General features: G+C 40.9%; 1 pseudogene; it reads right to left on the bottom strand.

Moving 5' to 3' along the window:
- Window positions 1-4,985: 4,985 nt before the first annotated feature.
- Window positions 4,986-8,079, bottom strand: LOC111142009 (annotated as a pseudogene).
- Between the last annotated feature and the right edge of the window lie 11,234 nt (window positions 8,080-19,313).

Below are 19,313 nucleotides of genomic sequence, written 5' to 3'. Positions count from 1 at the left end.
TGTAGATGCAAATTTTGACCTCCAAGTTCTATCTTTTTCCTGTAGATATTTTGCTTTTTGTTTTTGTTTTTGTTTTCCTGTGGGTATTTTTGTCTTATTTCCTAGGCTCAAGGTTCTCAAAGTGTCTCAGTTGCTTTAGTGGCCTAATTGTGCAGTGGCATATTTAAAAGTCATTATTTTCATCATCTATTAAATGCAGCCCAGAACAGTTTAAAAAGTTGGGTGAGGCATTTTTGCAAAAGCATTTATGGTGTGGGCTGCCAAGGAATGTGCAGCTGCAGGGGCTTCTTTGTCTAATCTCAGACTTTTACTTGAAAATGAATTAAGGGTGGATACCTGTGAAGAGGAACCAATTTGATCTCCCAAGAACTGCAAGCATTGCAGAGAGAGACACAGACTTTGTTTGAACATGCTGAATCTATTGATCCTGGGGAAATGTTAGCACTTACAAAGTAGCCCTTTTATATTGAAATGAGCTGCCTTAGTTTGGACTGCACCTGCTATCTTGCTAGTTTTTAACATCTTTGAAGAGTGTATCCTCAACAGTGGTGTATTGTAAATGTTTAAGGAACTCATGGGGGAAGGGGAAGGCACCTGATTTTGTTACCTTTGCCAATTTCCTTGGTGTAAATACTCCCACCATAGCTAATTTCTGGCAACTGCAGTGACATCCCCAAATGTGCCGTGTCACACCCCCGTGTTATTTTTACCATATTTACAATAAGCAAATAATCTCAAAAGCAGAGATAACAAGATGGAGGGAAATAATTAGAAAATGGCAACTTTTGAGTCTTTGTTACCTTTTAAAAATATCAAATTTATTTAATTGTTGGTTTATAGCATTTGAATTTTAATCATGGCCATGGTTCACAAGCAGCTCTCACACACCACAGAGACTAAGTCAAGAGGATTGACTGTGTAACTAGATGATAACACTGGGGTCATTCTGCTTCAGTTCTGATGGAAGTACCAAAGTCCAAGAATAAGCTGATCAGTTCCAAGTACGCTATATTAAAATATGAGTTACTAGGCCACCCATGTGGGACTTGCCAAGAGTGGGGGGGATGAACCCAAGTTGGCCAGCATCACCTCCTTCTAGTTGGGCTGGAAGAGATGGGGAGAGAATTTCTTTTGAAAAAAGATTGTTGCATGTACTTCAGCACACACAACAACAGGGTTTCAAGGGGATGTCTCAGGGGACTCACAGGCACAACCTTCCCCTCCCCCACCCCCTACCCTACAGCCAGAGTTTGAAAACATAAGGACTGGGATCTGACCCCCACAAAGAAGGAAGCCTAAAGGCTGCAGCTGTGGCCACACCACTGTGTCTGATCACAGAGTAAGGAGGACTGGGATAGGACAAACTTCACTTCCAGTGGTGGTAGGGAAAGGTTGTGTTTTTGGAGCTCAGATGTGGACCATGTTAAATGGAGTCAGCCTGGGGTTGCCTTAGAGGGGATCTTACTCAAAAAGCAGGTGGTGACCTGGAGAGGTGATGTGATCCAAACAGCGGCCCTCCAAGGAGGCAATGGTAATCAGACAATGGCTTATGTCAAGGTGGTAGTAGTCAGAGGTCCCTGGTGAAGGATAACTGAGGAGCCAGCAACAGCTTTGACTGAGAAAAAGAATCCACTTGGAGCATCTGCCTTCCTAGGCCATCAATGTTTTGTTGAAGCTCTTCCTGTCATCTTCTCTATCCCTTGATCTAACTTTACAGGGGTCAGAACCAGCAGCTAGAGGGAAGAAGGCAAGTGAGGAAAAGGGGTAAAAACAGCAGTGCCCATGCTCAACTAAAGTCTACACGGAAAGCTTTAAATTGGATTAAAGTGATTTTTATAGCACACTGGGCTAATAGTCATAGGGTTAGAGACTGGGTCATTTTATTTTTTATTTTTTATTTTTTTTTTTAAAGATTTTATTTATTTATTTGACAGATAGAGATCACAGGTAGGCAGAGAGGCGGGCAGAGAGAGAGAGAGAGGGGAGGAAGCAGGCTCCCTGCCGCGCAGAGAGCCGGATGCGGGGCTCGATCCCAGGACCCTGGGATCATGACCTGAGCCGAAAGGCAGAGGCTTTAACCCACTGAGCCACCCAGGCGCCCCAAGACTGGGTCATTTTAAATGCCAAAATGTAGGACTGTTCACTTATTATCCAAGACCAGTGGAAAAGCTAGACAGTATTTCTTCTTGGGAAGGGATGAGGAGGGAAGGGTTCCAGAAATCAAATTTGAAGAGCAGTGGAAAAACAAAGCTAGAAGTTCAGTTTCTCCTGATAACCCATTGATGTGTCATCAGTCAGTCCACTAATTACGAAGGTATTTTTGGAAGATTTTCTGAATACATACACATCTCCAATGTTTGAACCAGTTGCTACTTAGAAGAATGAAGTCACATTTGTTGGCATGGGGATTCTCTGAGGACAAACAATAATAAAAAAATCTTAGAGTAACTTTGGGAATTAAATATTAAAGTACTCCACAAAGAGTTGAGGGCTAAACTAAACTTATCATTCTCACTAATTGGTAAATCTTACTCCCAAAAAGAGGAAAAGGCAAGCTGATTTATAAAAGTTAGAGTGGATATGATTTTTACCATAGTCTCTCTAAACGCTAACACAGTCAGGAGTCAAAAAGAGAACATTAAATTACCTAATTATTTTCAGTTACAGAACACTAGACAACTGATTCCTTCTGGATTGCCTAAGTCATTTTTTTGTTCAGAACTGTACAGAATACACAGCCATAGAATTCTTGCTAAAAGGAATTTCAACTTTTACTTACTCAATTTCATGAATGTAAATGTAATTATAGTGTGGAGGGGTTATTTTGGGGGATGGGGTGGGAACAAGTGTAAAAGCTCCCAGATTCTGTGAAACAGACTCGTGTCTGTTCCACTCACTAGCAGAAATTATATTTGCAAGAATGGCTAAGCCCAGAAAATTCTGTCAAGTTACTGGACACAGAGGCCACACACTCTTTTCCCAGGAGAGTTGTGTTGCCAAGGTAAAGCCCTCACTCAGACCATGTTGTCCAAAGAAGGACATGGGTTGGTAGTAACAATCGTCCGGTAACAGAAACAAGAAGGGGAAGGCGAAAAAGTGATATAACAACACAGTGATGTCCCTTTCAATTTGCAAATATTACCCTCTTTGATAGATATTCAAACTGAAATGCTCACAGGGACTAGAAACATCGAGGAAGAAAAAGAAGAAAAAGAAAAGCAGGCAGTTGTGAAAATAGACTATAGCACAAATGTTGCTGTAAATAGCTACTAATGGCCTGCTTCAGTTGGGACGGGGGCGGGGCAAATAAGGGATGGGGAGGAGTGTGGCAAATGGGAGAGTAGCCCAAGTTGGCGCCTGATGACTGTGTCACATGAGAAAGTAGATCCAGCAGCCAAACATCCAACCTTTGTAATGTTCTGATATTTTAAATGTTACCAACTAATTTTATTATTATTACTTTTATTTTTATTATTATTATTATTATTTTTTTTAGAGAGAGGGAAAGCAGGGGGAGAGGGAGAGGGAGAGAATGTTAAGCAGACTCCATGCCTAGTGCAAAGCCTGATACAAGGCCCGATCTCGATCTCACAACCCTGAGATCATGACCTGGGTGGAAATCAAGAGCCAGACACTTAACCAACTGATCCACCCAGGTACCCCATTACCACCTAACTCTAAAAATGGCAAACATTGAAAAAAAATGTTGAAAACACTGTGTTGACCACATAAAACATGGGTGCTCTATGATCCATAGTATATGATCAAAATATCTTTTAGATGATAGTAATAATGATGGTAGTAATAATTCAGTCTTGTTCAGATTCTTTTAGAGGTCTTTTCTAGTGCCTAGAACTAAGTGATTCACATGCATTAACCGTTTTCATTCATATATAACCCACATTAACAACAAAAAGGGTCAAATATAAATTTCATGGCATTCTGTTTTTGTGTTTTAAAAGCAAGACTAGTTGACATGTAAATAATTCTAAATAACTGTTCTCTGTTCCTATTACATCTTTAACCATTTGGGAAGGCACCCAGAATGGAGACTAGGTCACATGGGGCAAGAACTTGTCTACCCTGATCAGGTGAATATGGAGAACTCATGAACATTTATGGGAATACATGGGAGATCAGAACTATTTACCAACTGCCAGACCCCTGTGCTTTTCATCACCTACTGCCAAACAATGCATTAGTTGTGGTAAGTATGCAGGGATATGAAAAAGATACAATTTTTAATTTCTGGGAATCCTTCAATGCACTATTGCCATCTTGTCTGAAGCAAAACTCCAAGGAACGAAGGTCCCCCTTTTAGAAAAGACCCATGAAGCCTGCTCCACTGAAATGTCAAAAAATCTTGCTCTCCCTAAATTTTACCCATTTAAAACTCTCTTTCTAAACAACAACAAAAAGTAAAGTCTCTCTGAAAAGGATAATATAGCAATTGCTGAACACTATAATCTGGTCTCATTTTTCTGGATTCTCTGCCATAGTCCTTAAAACATCACAAGAAGTTACTGGAGGCAAGTTCGGTTGAAAAAAACAAAAGGTGGATGAGATAAGAAAGAGAAAGGGAAGGACAGAAGGCTAATGCATGCATTTTATTATTTTCTGGAAGGTCAGTCTTAGATTTCCTATTTTAAGAACTGAAGTCATTAAGGGCCAAGAAATTAATAGAGCCACTATACCATCTCTACATATGTACACATACATACCCACATACACACACTTCACAAAGATTGTGTTTTCTTTGTGGACCGGTTTACTATGGGAGTGGCATTCCATTTCCAGCCATACCAACAATGGGGAAACACTGGAGCCTCTGGAATGCATGATGCTGGAAAAATCAGTCCTGGGAGTGTGAGGACAAATCATTCCTCTTCGCCATCCTCAGCTGTGCCCAAAGACCATGTACCTGGGGCTCGGGCAGGGTTACCCGTTGGATAGAGACAACACGACTGAGCAAGGCTAGCCCATGGCTACCCCAAGGCTAGCATGGTTGTCAGTCCCACCAGCACGGATAGGATCTGGTTCCCATGCCTGTGTGGTTGCTCTTCAGTGTCTGGGCCCACCGAGGGCTGGCCTGGAAGTGGCACTTCAGCTCCATCTCGGGGGAAGTGGAGGCTGAGGATGTGTGTGCAGTAGGCCCAGAGGTTGTGCAACCCTCAAAGGTGGGCCTGCAGCTTCCCACGGGGCAGCTTTGCCTGGAGCCGCGGAGCCAAAGACAAAGGTGTCCCGGGAACTGGGACAGCTCCAAAAAATAATTTCTGAGAGCCTAGGTGCCGAGACAGCAGGGTCTGGCATTCCTGAGCCTCTTGGTACAGCTGTTTCTCCATTTGGTCTTCGTTCTCAAGCCAGTGCTCCCAAAATAGCAGCTCCTCAGCGAACTGGCGCAGCAGGCGTCCAGGAAGGAAGAAGTTGAGCGGAGATGGTGGAGCTTCAGCATACCACTTCCGGGTCACGTCCTCCTGGTTCTCGGGGTCTACACTAGAAGTATGTAGCAGCCCCATGAGCGGCTTCTCCCTGAGCAGAGACGTGGAGGCCAAGTTGTCCACCCCATGTCGGGCTGACGGATCATCATCAGCCTTTTACTTCTCTTTTCGAAGGTGGGTGATGATCTTGTGTGGTACCGAATGATCTCTTCATGGTTGGTCCAAAGGACAGGAAGAGTTCCTGAAGGGCTCTGTCAGGGGTTGGTGATCTTGTGCACCTTGAGTGGGCCACCAGTAAATCTGGCATGGGTCGGATGGCTAGGCTATCCAGGTCCAGTGACGGTAGCTCCTCACCACCCTGACCAGCAGCACAGTTCCATGGGCGCCGCCATCTTGCCACCCTCCCTCCCAGACACAAACAGGTTTTTTTTTTTTAAGATTTTATTTATTTATTTGACATACAGAGATCACAAGTAGTCAGAGAGAGAGAGAGAGAGAGAGAGAGAGGAGGAAGCAGGCTCCCTGCGGAGCAGAGAGCCCGACGCGGGGCTCGATCCCAGGACCCTGGGATCATGACCCGAGCTGAAGGCAGAGGCTTTAACCCACTGAGCCACCCAGGTGCCCCCAAAAACAGTTTTTTTAAAAAGCTTTTTTTCTTTCCTCTTAGCAAACAGTATAAGTACTCTTTAGTTGAATGTGTTTTTAAGAGTACCTGATATAGCATATAGGCAAAACCCCTTTTTAAAAGGTTTTGTGGATTTTTCAAATAGTTTCATCATAATAGAATTGGATTGTAATGGCTATAATGAAATCATCACTAGAAATTATTTTTTCAGTTTGGAGGCCTTCATGATGACATAAACTTGATGTTCAGTTCCTAAAGTGACCTAGCTAGGAAGCATATTGATTTCAATAATAGGAAATGTAGGGACAGTCCAAACATTCATTCCCTCCCTGTCATTTCTCTGGGATGCAATATTGTTTTTGACTTACTATTTTGGCTGAGGGGAAGGGACCATTTCAGAGATTTCTACTTGGCTGTTCCTGGCCTCTTGGATAACTCTGACCTCCTCAGGCTTAGGACCAATGGAGGGGTCAACCAGCTACAAAGTATATCTATTTCAGTCACACATTTGGGAGCCAGGGAAATGACCACTGGGTTTGTCCACAGTCCCAGTGGACTCACTAGGAGCCAGACCCAGGCCGGAATTCCATTTATTATTTAGCTCCCATGTGATTCCATGAGTTTAGGGAGCCAAGGAAATGCTTTGAGTGTCTGGGTGGCATTGTCTCTTTCCCCTAGTAAATGGCCATAAGTTTCTTTAGGGAAAGACGGTGGAATCATTACTATGTTCACTTGCTGTGGTATTTCCAGGTCCTTCTTCCTGGGAACCTAGCCTCTTCTTTAGGTTACAGGTCCAAAAATTGGCTCAGGTTCAGAAATATTGGGATGAGTGACGTCAGCCTCCTGGTTATCTATCCTTGATCTCTTTTGATTTAATGGATTAAGTAATACCCTCCCTCAATGCCCAGCTATTTTGCCCTTAGGGACACTGTTCTTTTAACAATGTCCATATTACTCTGAGCATAGACCCCCCTCTGTCTGCCTTTATGACTTTGCCTCTCTTTACCATAATTATGTCTCTCTTGGGGGATCTTATCACTCCCATTGCTACCGGGGATGACCTCTCCTACCACCAGCCATGGCTTACAGAGGAGAGTTACCACTGACCTTAAAGATACTGGTGTCCCCCTTACCAGCATATCCCTGTTGCTTGGCAAATGGTGCTCCTCCCATGCGTCAGCAGAAGGACCTCTGGTGGTTTTCTGGCCCGATGTAGGTTATCTGCTGCCACGTGCCAATTTCTCTCAGCTTTTAAAACCTCTCACTGTCTATCATGACAGCTCTGGCACGATTACCTCACTGAGTGTGCTCAATTCTTAAGAGGCATCTTAGTTGTATGTTTGTGCTATCTGCCAGGGTCCTTGCCCGAGTAGTTAAATCCTATTTCTGGATAGACTAACCGTTACACCGCCTTGCATTCCACTCGCCTTCATCAAGCATTCACTTAATCCAGACCAGTGCATCTTCATAAGCTCCTGCCTATTCAACAGCTCTTTGAGGGTGCAGACCACTTCTCCCCTTATCAGGCCCAGTATGTCTTTGGTTGGGTTATACCGTGACTGAATCTAAGCTATTGATATCATAGTAAGCAAGGGAAAATGCTAGCCCTTAACAGGAAGAGAGGGCCCCAGGTGCAGGCTCAACGAGTTCAGGGGAATCTGGGAATTCATGATTCTCCTGTACATCAATCCAGATGTCCTGTCCATGTGCCAGGGTCAGTCTCCCCCTGCCACCCCAAACCCCTCCTTCCAGAGCCCTGAAATTGGCATAACAGATCTGTCTTGTTTGGGAGCTTAACCTTTTGAGCTCTGCTACTGTTATGATTAACTCCTGTTTAGTCCTTCAGCTTTCTCTGCCCTCTCTCTGGGAGATGAAAGGCTCTTTATGCTACCAAGGAGCCAGTCTCTGGCTTTCACTCTTAGGTTTTAAATGTCAGTCACTTTTAGCTCTTTGTCATAATTGTTTTACCCAGAGTGTCAGTTGAGCGTGGGTATAGCCCACCAATCCCATCATCATCGTTCCTCTTTCCCATTTCCTAAAGTCCTATTACACCACACCCATCAGTGATTTCCATTCCAATGGGCACTGTTTTACCATCCCAGTTCACCACTGGCAAACATGGGGAACACAATTGCACTACGCCCTTGTACCAGAGGTTACCAGGTACTATCTTGTCCTATGTTCTTTTACCAGAGGGCACTGTCTACCCCAGTGAAGGAATTCAGATGGTCAGCCAAGAACTGTCCAACTCCATTGCAACATCTACTTTCTCAGCCATTCGTGGTTCTGACTGGCACTGGTTGGGTTCTCCAGGAGGCAGACCCTGAGATGGAGTTGAAGTTCAAGAGTTTAATTATGGAGTCTCTTGGGATCACTTCCTGCAGAAAAGGAGAGATGATGGCAGGATTGGGCCGAGGGAGAAGTCAACCTGGGATGCAGCCTCCACGGGGCCTGCAGCAGACAGTGTGGGGACCTCCAAAGCCGGGGTGGCCCTTTGTGCTGTCCAGAATTGGGCTTTATCTCCCAACACTGACCAGTCACTGGATGCCGGCATTCAAGGAAAGGGTCATGGCCCTCAGTGAGGCAGCTCTTTTCAGCAATGCAATCCCCAGAGAGGGGCTGACCGCTGAGGGCTCTCTGCTGGCAACACTCCCGGCAGCTGGGAGAGGAAGTCTTTCATCCCTGGAAGAGGTTCTGGGTGGTACATCGCAGTGTCTGCCACACCCCATATTCTAGGCTATGTGAAACAGATATTCTTGGCTCTGGGAATCTCTCTTTGCAAAGGTGAATGTTAATATTAAACATTTTCACATGTGAGCTAGATAACACTCTAGTTCTGAATTTTACTTCCCAGGTAATTGCCATTAGCTTTTCAGCTTCCTCCCTCAGAACCCTGTGTCATGCGTGGTGTTGTCGACCCACAATAGCGTTCTCTAAACCCACAATTCAGGAATAGGACAGTGTCTTGGGTGACACTGGGTCCTGAGGCCCTGTATTGCCTTTCCATCTGGCTGACCCTTTGAGGCCTGACTGATGTCACCACTGCTGTGACATTTTCCTCTAGTCCTCTGGGTCAGGACTGTCTGCACTCTTCTTTCCTGTAAGTATCTGGTAGCAATACTTATGGTGCCATATTCATAATGCTAAGAACTAAACTTGGGAGACAGACTCCCCTTGATGTAAATCCCCACTCTCACATTTTGCAGCTGTATAACCTTGAGTATGTGATGCAGCCTCTCCCTGTCTCAGTTTCCTTATCTGTAAAAGAGGGATCCACCTCACAGGGTTATTGTGGAGATGAAATGAATTAATGTGTACCAAGCACTTAGAATTGTGCAAGCACAATTTATGCTCTATGTCTTGGCTATTATTTCACTGTATTCTATATTGTATCTCATTTATTGGCTCATAAGGGACAAGGACCATTAAATAGCCAAGTGTTGGTTAGCACAGTGTCTGGCACAGAAGACAGAAATAAGTACTAAATGACTAAAGTTGACTATCTAAGGCCTAGAAATCTGTTACCTAGCACAAGGATAATAATAAATTGCCCTCACTAAAAGCTGACAACTATATATTTCTTATAGAGTATTTGTGTGTGTGTGATGGCAGTGTTAAGCCTCCAGTGTTTTCTAAAGTGTCTCTGTGGAACACCAGTTCTGCAAAATAATCCACAAAAATGAGTTCAGTGGTCAACTAAGCTGGAGAAATAGTACAGACACGATTGGATTCACTTTAGAGTATTTAAGGCTCTGAGAAGTTCTGCGGTGATATGACTATGTTTTAATGGAGTCACAAATCCTTTGATAGTTCTCCCTTCAAGTATCAGAGTTTACCCTCCTCCAGTTGCATACAGGCTGAACTTAGTGGCTGATTCTAATGACTAGATGATGGCAGGTGTACCAGTGTGTGCTTTCCTAGTCTGAAGATTCGATCATAAAAGGAAATGCAGACTCTACCCATAGCCAGTTGCTATGTGTCAAAGAAGGCCAAGTGCAAAGAACTAAGGCCTCCCTCCAAAGGCCTCCCTCCAACAGCCTTCTTGGGAGTGGATCCTCCAGCCCCGGTCAGGCCTTCAGATGATTGTAGCCCTACATGGCACCTTGACTGCAGCCTATGAGAGTCTTTGAGCCAGAACCACCCAGCAAAGCTGCTGAATTTTGGAAAAATGTATTACATACATTTTTATTACAGAATGAAACTAATGCATAATGAAACATGTTTAACTTTATATAATCCGATGTCTGACCCAGGACAGTCATCCACATAATACTCATCTAACATGGCAGCCCAAACTCTTGTTAGAATGTTAAAAAAAAAAAAAATCAGTGTACAATTACACATTATCAAGTTTCTCTAAAGCTCTGTTTTAAATATTTTAGAAACATTTTTTCCTTTTAAATTGTTCTATAATTGATTCCTTTTTTTTTTTTAATGATTTTCATTTTAGTTCCAGTATAGTTAACGTAGAGTTTTATATTAGCCTTAGGTGTACAAGACAGTGATTTAACACCTGCATACATTATTCAGAGTTCATCCCCTATTTCCCCCATCTACCCTCCCACCTCTGCCCTGGCATCCATCAGTTTGTTCTCTGTAGTTAGTTAAGAGTCTGTTTCTTTGTTTGCCTCTCACTCTTTTTTTGCCCTTTGCTCATTTGTTTTTTCTTCAATTACACATATGAGTTGCAATTAATTCTTAGAAACAAACCAACCAACCCACTATCATATTATTATCTCTGGATTTTCTGAAGACTAGATTTAACATCCTTGCTTTGCTAAATGCCATTGTTAAGAAGAGCCTACTTCACTTTCACTAGCCATAGAGTCATGTGTGGCTTTAAAAATACTTCACAGTTTCATTATTGAAGAGCACTTTAATGGGCCTTATTACCTAGATTCAAATCATGTATTAAATATTGCATCAAAAATAAAATAATTCAAGAAATTCTTGGAAGTTATTTTTTTCTCAAAAAAATTTCCAGTTTAATATTATTACTATATCAGTTTTTATATGCCCACTTCATAAAGTAGTAAGTAAATGATAAAAGCATTGATACAGGCTTTATTTTAAAGGCATATTCAGATCTATGCCTCATAGTATTCAAAGCACACTGAGATTGATTAGTATTGTCCTTGGGTGGTTTATCAGAGATTTAGGTTATCCATAATAAACTTGCTTTCAAGTTCAGTGCAGTTAGCATGGAATCTGCTTAATTATAGCTTTTTAGACATTTCAATTTCCTCTACTTAGTTCGCATGAAGACAAGCCCTTTGAAGATCAAATATTTAGCCATCTCCCTACTTTAAGGATGTTTTGAGAGAGCAAAGATTTTTTTGTCAGTTAAGAGAAAGCAGACATTTTCTAGCATTGTGTTAAGAGAAGAGCTGGATGGAAAAACTGGATGGGGTGGGGGGTGGGAGGAGGGCCAGGCATCTTTCTCTCTGCCCAAACCGCATCTCCTCAGGATGTCTTCATCATTTTCTCTGAAGTGAATATCTAGACCACCAGACACACCAATTTTCAAATGTAAGAACCAAACACATTCCAAAGCCAACTGTGAAGAATTTTTTTGTTTCGTGGCTGTTTTACATGAACCTAATCTCTCATCTTCCCAAATATTTTGAATAAGTGAGAAGAGCTGACAGTCAAAGAGTACAATTTCTTCATAGTCGGTTAACTTTCTTGAGTTACTTTTCCTCAGTTTCACAATGAAAAATCAATGCCAAATAATATGTATTTCTATCATTCGTGGCTTTGGACTTTAGAATTACAGATTCTAAGATAACTGTAATAATAGATAGCAATGAGTCCATGTTCGACCCTTTCCACATGTCATCTGTCTTTATCCCCAAAACAGTCCTGTGAAACGAGAGGTATTTCAGCTCTGCCGCCCAGAACGGAGACTGAGGCCCAAATAATTCACTTATATTGGAACTTATAGTTCAAAATAGATTTGTCTTGGCATCAAAATTGCAAATAACTAGGGGCGCCTGGGTGGCTCAGTGGGTTAAAGCTGCTGCCTTCGGCTCGGGTCGTGATCCCAGGATCCTGGGATCGAGCCCCGCATCAGGCTCTCTGCTCAGCAGGGAGCCTGCTTCCCTTCCTCTCTCTCTCTGCCTGCCTCTCTGCCTACTTGTGATCTCTGTCAAATAAATAAATAAAATCTTTAAAAAAAAAATTGCAAATAACTATAGGAACCACTGTAACCTTGTTATAATCATTTTTGGCCCTTTAAATTAAAATAATCTGTTTATAGGATGTCCTTTAATTGACAGAATTGTTATATATAACACTAGTATGAAGAGAGAAAGTACAGTTTGCATAAAAGATTATATCTACTTTCCCATTATACCTTTACACACATCAGGGATATCAGTTCCACAATCAACTATGATAATTAGAGAAACAACAAATGCCCCAGAGGGAGCATTTTCTAGTGATTATATCATAGATACATAATATCTTTATAAGCTAAGCAGGAAAACATTCTCAGAAGCATATTGTTCAGGTCAGTGATTTTACAAGAATTCCATAGGATGAATAGCCCCTCTGTCAGAATAAAAGTTGTGGAGCAAATTCCATTATAATTCTCTTTTCTCAGTCACTTGGAACTTTCTCAAAAAGTCTCTTTCCAAGTGAAACTGTCCCTGGTGGCTGCCTCCCAAATGTGATTTTTTTTTTTTTTTAAGTTAAAGGAAAATTTGTTTCTCCATCCAAGAAGGAAATAGTTATTCAACCACTTTTTCAAAGGCTTTTAAGTATAAATACCTCAAAACTCAAACTTTTAAGTACTTAAAATTCTATATAAAATTGGGTAGCACTCAATTATTCTTTTTTGCTATATCATATGAGAAATTAGATACAAAATTCATCTGAAATTTTACAAAGTTCAATAAATTGTTTACTATAGTCTGATCTGGACTAAAAACAGGACTGGTTTTCTAGAGCTACAGTTGGATGGAATTTGACTAAACATTTGAGTAGAGTCTGACTTGCAGTGGTTTATCTAGATAACCAGTCAAGGCTTCAGGATAAAGCATTACAGGCTCCCTTATTCAAATTCCATTCAAGGCTGTGGCAAAGCTGGCTAAACTGTCCCTTTAGTATTTGTCTCTGTGCTGTTAGTGACTTGCCTCTACTGAGAGAGGTCTTCCTTGAGGTAAGCTCAGCAGCTGCTTAGAACCTCAGACGCCAAGATCTCCTGGCAGCTTTAAGACTGACGAAGTAAACATCTCTACCCCACCTCCCTCACCTGAGAATACAGAACACTAGACTTGCATGCAAATTAATTCCCAGTGGTTGACATAAGTGCCATTTCAGACAACTTTGTAGGGTAAGGAGACACAGGTACTTAACTATATCAAAGAGCCTTTCACCCACAAAATCTGTTGAACTGGACCTTGTCAGATATTAATCAGAGCAAAGAAAAATTACTTTGTACCATGTACATAAGAAAGTTAAGCCAGACAGCAAATTCATAGGCAATCGAAATGTAGCAAGGTTCTGATCACCCAACCTGTTTGTTTACGCCTGCTACCAGAACTCGAAAACTAACCTGTGCTACTCTTTGTTGTGGTATTTTAGAAGCAACAAAGATTAAAGGTGATAGTAAATTATATGCTGTTTTAGATAAATTGGTTGGCTGCAAATTATTTTTAAAAACATAAATTAGCAAACTAGAGATATTTCTCTTATGTTCCAAAGTCTGAAGGCAATTGATTTTGGTTGGAATAGTCCCCAGTGGCAGGGACCACCTCTTTTTAGGTGATTGTCTTGTTGGGAAGCCTTTTTCCAAGATCACTTCATGTTCAAAGATGGCTGTCCCCCAGCTTCAGACACTATGAGAAAACACAAAGAAGGGGTACTCATGGACTCCTTACTTCCATTTGCATTCCATTGTCTAGAACTCGCCAACTCTTACCTGGCTGCAAAGGAAGCTGAGAAATGTAAGAAATTCCTTTATTCTGGAAAGTTATGCATCCAGCTACGACTCAGGATTTCTCTTTCTGACTGAGGGGAAAATAGATATTTTAGGTAAAGCTAAACTTTTAAAGCCGTGTGTGATTGATGAATAAAATAAAATAGTAGAGTTATAGCAATTGCAAAAAAATAAAAGAAAATGAGTAGGAGAGACTTGGCAAAGACTGAGCTATTTGAACTAGATGAAGGAAGAACATAAAAATTGATGATTGTGGACTATTTCCTTTTATGCAGGGTCTTCTCGGGGTCTTGGAGGTTAAATATCTTGAAAGTTAAGATCTAACTTAAAAATCTTCTCATTCCAAAGCAAAGTGGATATTTGGCAACTAATGAGTAAATTCAGATTGTGCAGAGAACATTCCACATTGAATCAAGAATTGTCCTGGTTGCCACTCTATGGTATGTTTATGCTTAAATATTTATGATCTTCCAGAAAGATCTTATTCCTATGAAAATATGTATAATGTCATCCTTTCTATTTAGTACTTGGTGTTAGCGTACATTGCTCAAATATTTTAATAACTTAAAATTCCCATTGTTCACTACATTTTTCTATTTAAACAAGAGAAAATTATTTCTGCTTAATTTAACATAGAAAATAGAGTATATAATATGCAAGTGATTCTTTTAGGAAATACACGATGAGTAATTTGAATCATCTTTAGGAGGCTGTGGTTAAGAGTGCAGATTCTACTATTTACTCAAGATGTGACATTGGGAAATCCAATTTCTCTGGAGTTTCAGGTTGCTTGTTTGAAATCAGCAAGATACCTACTTCTAAGGATTTTTATGAGGATTCATAAGCTTATATGTGTATACTTGGCATACACTAAGAAATCAATGGAATTTAAGGACATAGTACAGAGTCCAGTTCATAGTTCAGTCCATAGTTCAGTTCAGTTACTCATAATTTGATGCTTATGCTCAGCTTTTTTTACCAAGAGTCAAAGAAGTTGACTGACTTAGAGTTTTCAAACTGAGCTTACCTTCTTAAAAATTTCTAATATTTTTGAAACATTATATGGATAATTACATATAAAAACATGTATTAATATGCTTTAGTGACAAAGTAAACAGGTGGAAGTTAGAGATACATGATTTTGCTGAGTGAGGTCTATCATTCACCCGAACCACTAAATTCTAAAGAGTCAGCTTTTCTTTTTCCTGTAAACTTTGTCTCTCTCTCTCTCTCTCTGCCTCTCTCTCTCTCTCTCTTTTTTTTTTTTTAGTTAGAATTGCATGTTTGTAATTTTCTCTTAGCTGCCAAGGATATTCCCTTCAAAACATTGCAAGTTAGTGCATTGAAATAGATCTGTGTCTGTATCTTTATCTGCATCTGTGTGTTTGAAAAGTTTTGCCACTCGCACGGAAATTGTGTCTTTTAATAACTTATCAGTGGTCTGAGACCTACGAAAAGAGCCTTGTTCAAGATCTAATGAGCTCATGTACAAAGACTGCTTTAGCTTCCAGTTCTGAAGCCCAAGTTGCATTGCATCTGCTCTTATGGAGCAATATATTATCTTGAAATGAACTGTGGAAGCACTTTGTTTTTAGTTGTGCTAACATGAAATTTTAGAGGATGAATATATCACAGTGAAAAACTGGAAAATGTGAAACATGGTGTCATTTGTTTGCCTTTCATATAAACATCAATATTGCTATTTCCAAAGAAAATAAGGAAGAATATTAATTCTGATAAAAAAAAATAAGTATTGTTAATGAGCCAGGCACATGAGATATTTGGCTTACAGTTTCATTAGGTAAAAAACTCCACCAATAGAAGAATATCGTGTTACCTTCGGGGTCTATTCTGCCATTTTTTACATAGGCCAAACCTCCTCTGCTTTCCTGGGAGCATGTTTCAATTAAGCATGATGAACATATTTCAATTAAGGTTTATATTTCATTGGTATTTTTACAGGTGTTAGTGGCTAGATCCACTAATATATTCAAGAGTTGCATGGGTGTATAGGGGGTCCCATTCTGTGTTTCTGAGAGTGCAGATATATGAAACTCCAAATGTCTACAGAGCCAGGAGTTAGAGTTGACAAGTTTTTCTTATCAAAGTCATGTCAACATATTGCCAAACTACTACGTGTTCTTGTCAAATTGCTGCCATCTGAGCACTGCTCCATCTCAAAAGCCACCTTTTCATGGGAGTTAACATTATAGCGTAAGTTTCAACCATTTTCTGGCTCATGGTTGCAGGTGGAGTTGTTTCTGGAGATAAGTGAAAAGGTAAAGTCAGCTCCTGTTAACTAACCCACACTGTTGGATGGACTCAGAGACTTGGGTCATCCCAAATGGCAAATGTGTGAAAACCACTATAGTTGCCTGCATTATCGTAGTCCCATTTGAGTACGTATGCTAAGAATTCAATTTCAAGGTAAGGTCCTTTGTTGCTATTTGCCCCAGGGTCTTGAGATGGTTACCCACTGTCTCCACTCCTTCAGACTGAGGACAAGATGTGCTCACAGAGCCATCTTCCTGGCATATTTGCTTTTCAAAGGACTTCTCTACATACAGAGTCAATATCTGAGATAACAAAAAATGTATTGAGAAGTAGATGTGGGTTTTCACTTGAGAGAGAGATGTGGGTTTTCCCTTGATCAAGTGTGCAGAAGTGTTAACAAAACAGAGGCGTCCCTAAAGACAGAGTTGTCAGCAATTATGAAAGTGTGCTGGCCGCTCTGCTTACAGAAAAAAACCTAATCTATTAGAGCCACTGGCTTATACTTTTCTCCACTCTGAGGCAAGGGTATAACATGATCATAATATTAGAAGCAAGAGAAATTTACGGTCTATCAAAATCTTTCTGATGATTAAATGAAAGCTATCATTTGATTTTCGTTGAGGATCAAAAGAGTGAAGTTGACAAGTTTCTTTTTTTTTTTTTCAAACTGACCGCTGGACTTTTATGTATTAAGAGCACTAAATTGATTTAATCAGTACTACTTTTGACTTTTCTCTGAATTGTGTCTCCTGAGAGAGCAAGCCTGAGCTAATAGAGCATGGTACTTAACCCCAAGGTAATCTTTAGTGAAGCCATCCACATGGTTTTTCTCCTTGCAGTCATTTTTAATTTTTTAAGTAAAACATTTGGAAGAAACTCAGCAGCAATGTTTTCCTCTGTTGGGTTTCTGAATGATTATAAACAAGACCTCAGTGTTTAAGGAGAGCACCCTTTACAAAACTCAACAGAAACCATTCTAAGCAAAAAGTCTGTGGATAAAAGGAGTGTGTTTTTCCTGTGGTTTAATGACAAGTCTCAGATCAGTCCTGGAGCTCAAAGTTCCATTCCCACTGGCTTAATGTTGATTTGGTTTTGTAGTGGCTTTACAGATTTTAATCTTTGATATTTTTTGTTGTTGTTGTTTCACTGGGTTGAACTATATCTTCTAAGAAGATATGTCCAAGTCTTAACTGCTGATACCTATAAATCTGACTTTGGAGTCACTGGAGATACAATTTAACTTAATTTGCCCCCCTCTCCCCATGAATCCAGGAAGATCTTATTTTTTTATCTTATTTTGAGATCTTCTGAATTCATGGCAGGGGGCTAAATACAATTATTGTTGTCTTTATAGAGAAAGGAGAGGAAATTTGAGACACAGATACATGGAAGGGAAAGCCATGTGAAGATGGTGGCAAAGCTTAGAGTGATGAGTCTATGGGCCAAGGGTTGCCAAGGATTGCAGCAGTCACCAGAAGCTAGGAGACAGAGACCAGCTTCTCTCTCAGAGCCTCTGGAAGAAGCCAACTCTGCCGACATCTTGATTTCAGCCTCCTGGCCTCCAGAAATGTGAGGTAACACATTTTTGTTGTGTTAAGCCCCTGAGTTTATGGCAATTTGTTATAGCAGCCCTAAGAAACATACACAGGGTGAGTCTCCTGTATGGCTCTTGGTAGAGTTCTTTGGTCCTAAAAGCTATGAGAATATGTTACAATCACAGCACAGAAGGCAAAATAGCTGATGCTTCACCACCAGCTGCTTTAGTCACAGAAATGGGTACCTACAAAACCACTTATTGGCATCAATGGTGGGAACACCATGCCAGGACAAAAGCCTAGGGTTTGTTTACAGTTCTTAGTGTGACAGAAAAACAGCATGATTTCTCCTATGCCTTCAAATACAGATTTCCTTGATCAGGAATGCCAAAACCAATTACCAAAGTTACACAACGGCCTTAAGGGGAACCCATGTTCCTGCGACGTTGTAAGTCTGATGACAACATGTACCATTAACTTCCGGCAGTGTGTTGTTTCCTGATCATAATATGATTTCTCTTTTAATTTCTCTTAACATGCGTAATATGAAGTGACTTACTGCCCCTTGAAAAGAAGAGTGAAGAAGGAAAGGAAGGAAGGGAGGGAAGGGAAAAGAAAGAAAGGAGTAAAGAGAGGGAGGGAAAGAGGGAAGGAAGCATGAAGTGAGGGAGGAAAGAGAAGGAAAACTTGGTTAACTTGAGTGAAAGGGAAGAAAGGAGGAAGGAAGAGCTCTATTGATAGATGGAACATGAAATACAGCACATTAATATTAAGATCAGATTGCTCTGAATCTATGGTTAAATCAAACCTTGTCTACTTTCTTAGTTGACTACAGGATGAACCAGCATAGTTGCCAAACGCAAGACAGAGGAGCCCCAGGGACAAGCACTGGTGAAGGAGGCCAGCCGCAAGTTGTCACACACTTTAACTCAGACCCAATCCTGGGTGACACGGCAGGTGGGCCCCTTCCATCAACACATTAGGCTGAGATTTAGTGCCATTACCAAGCGCTTCAATGTGCTGTTGAAATCCATGTAGTCTGTATTTCTCCTTGGGTAAGAGTAAGTGATTCAGCACCCGCTACAACACTGCAAGCTTCTGGCTAATCAGAAATCTTCTTTGTAGTGGTATCTACACTAACATTTTCCTTTTATTTTTGGATGAGGTCTTTAGTAAAACAGAAGAACTTCCTCTGCCTCTTTCGTCTTCTCCATCCACACAGCCCTCCCTTCCCTGTTAATTTCGTAAGTAGGGTAGGGGAGCACCGGGCCAGGATATCTGGCTTGATGCCCTACGTCCTGCAACTGAACAGTCAGCAGACGAGTAGAACGATGGTATTTAAGAACAAACAAAAGGAAAACATAAATCCTTTAGGCAGCAGATATGTGTAATTTACTCTGGTTTTCTGTTTCAACTTTTCAGAGAATGCAAGATCTTAGACAATAGTGAGTCAGAAATAGGCCAGCAACGGCGCTAAATCTCCCTCAATTAGGCTCACA

This window comes from Enhydra lutris, unplaced genomic scaffold, assembly GCF_002288905.1.
Source record: "Enhydra lutris kenyoni isolate GAN:26980312 unplaced genomic scaffold, ASM228890v2 scaffoldscaffold7, whole genome shotgun sequence".
Classification (NCBI taxonomy): Eukaryota; Metazoa; Chordata; class Mammalia; order Carnivora; family Mustelidae; genus Enhydra; species Enhydra lutris.
The sequence above is the reverse complement of the archived record's forward strand: the minus strand, read 5'-3'. Positions and strand labels throughout refer to the sequence as shown.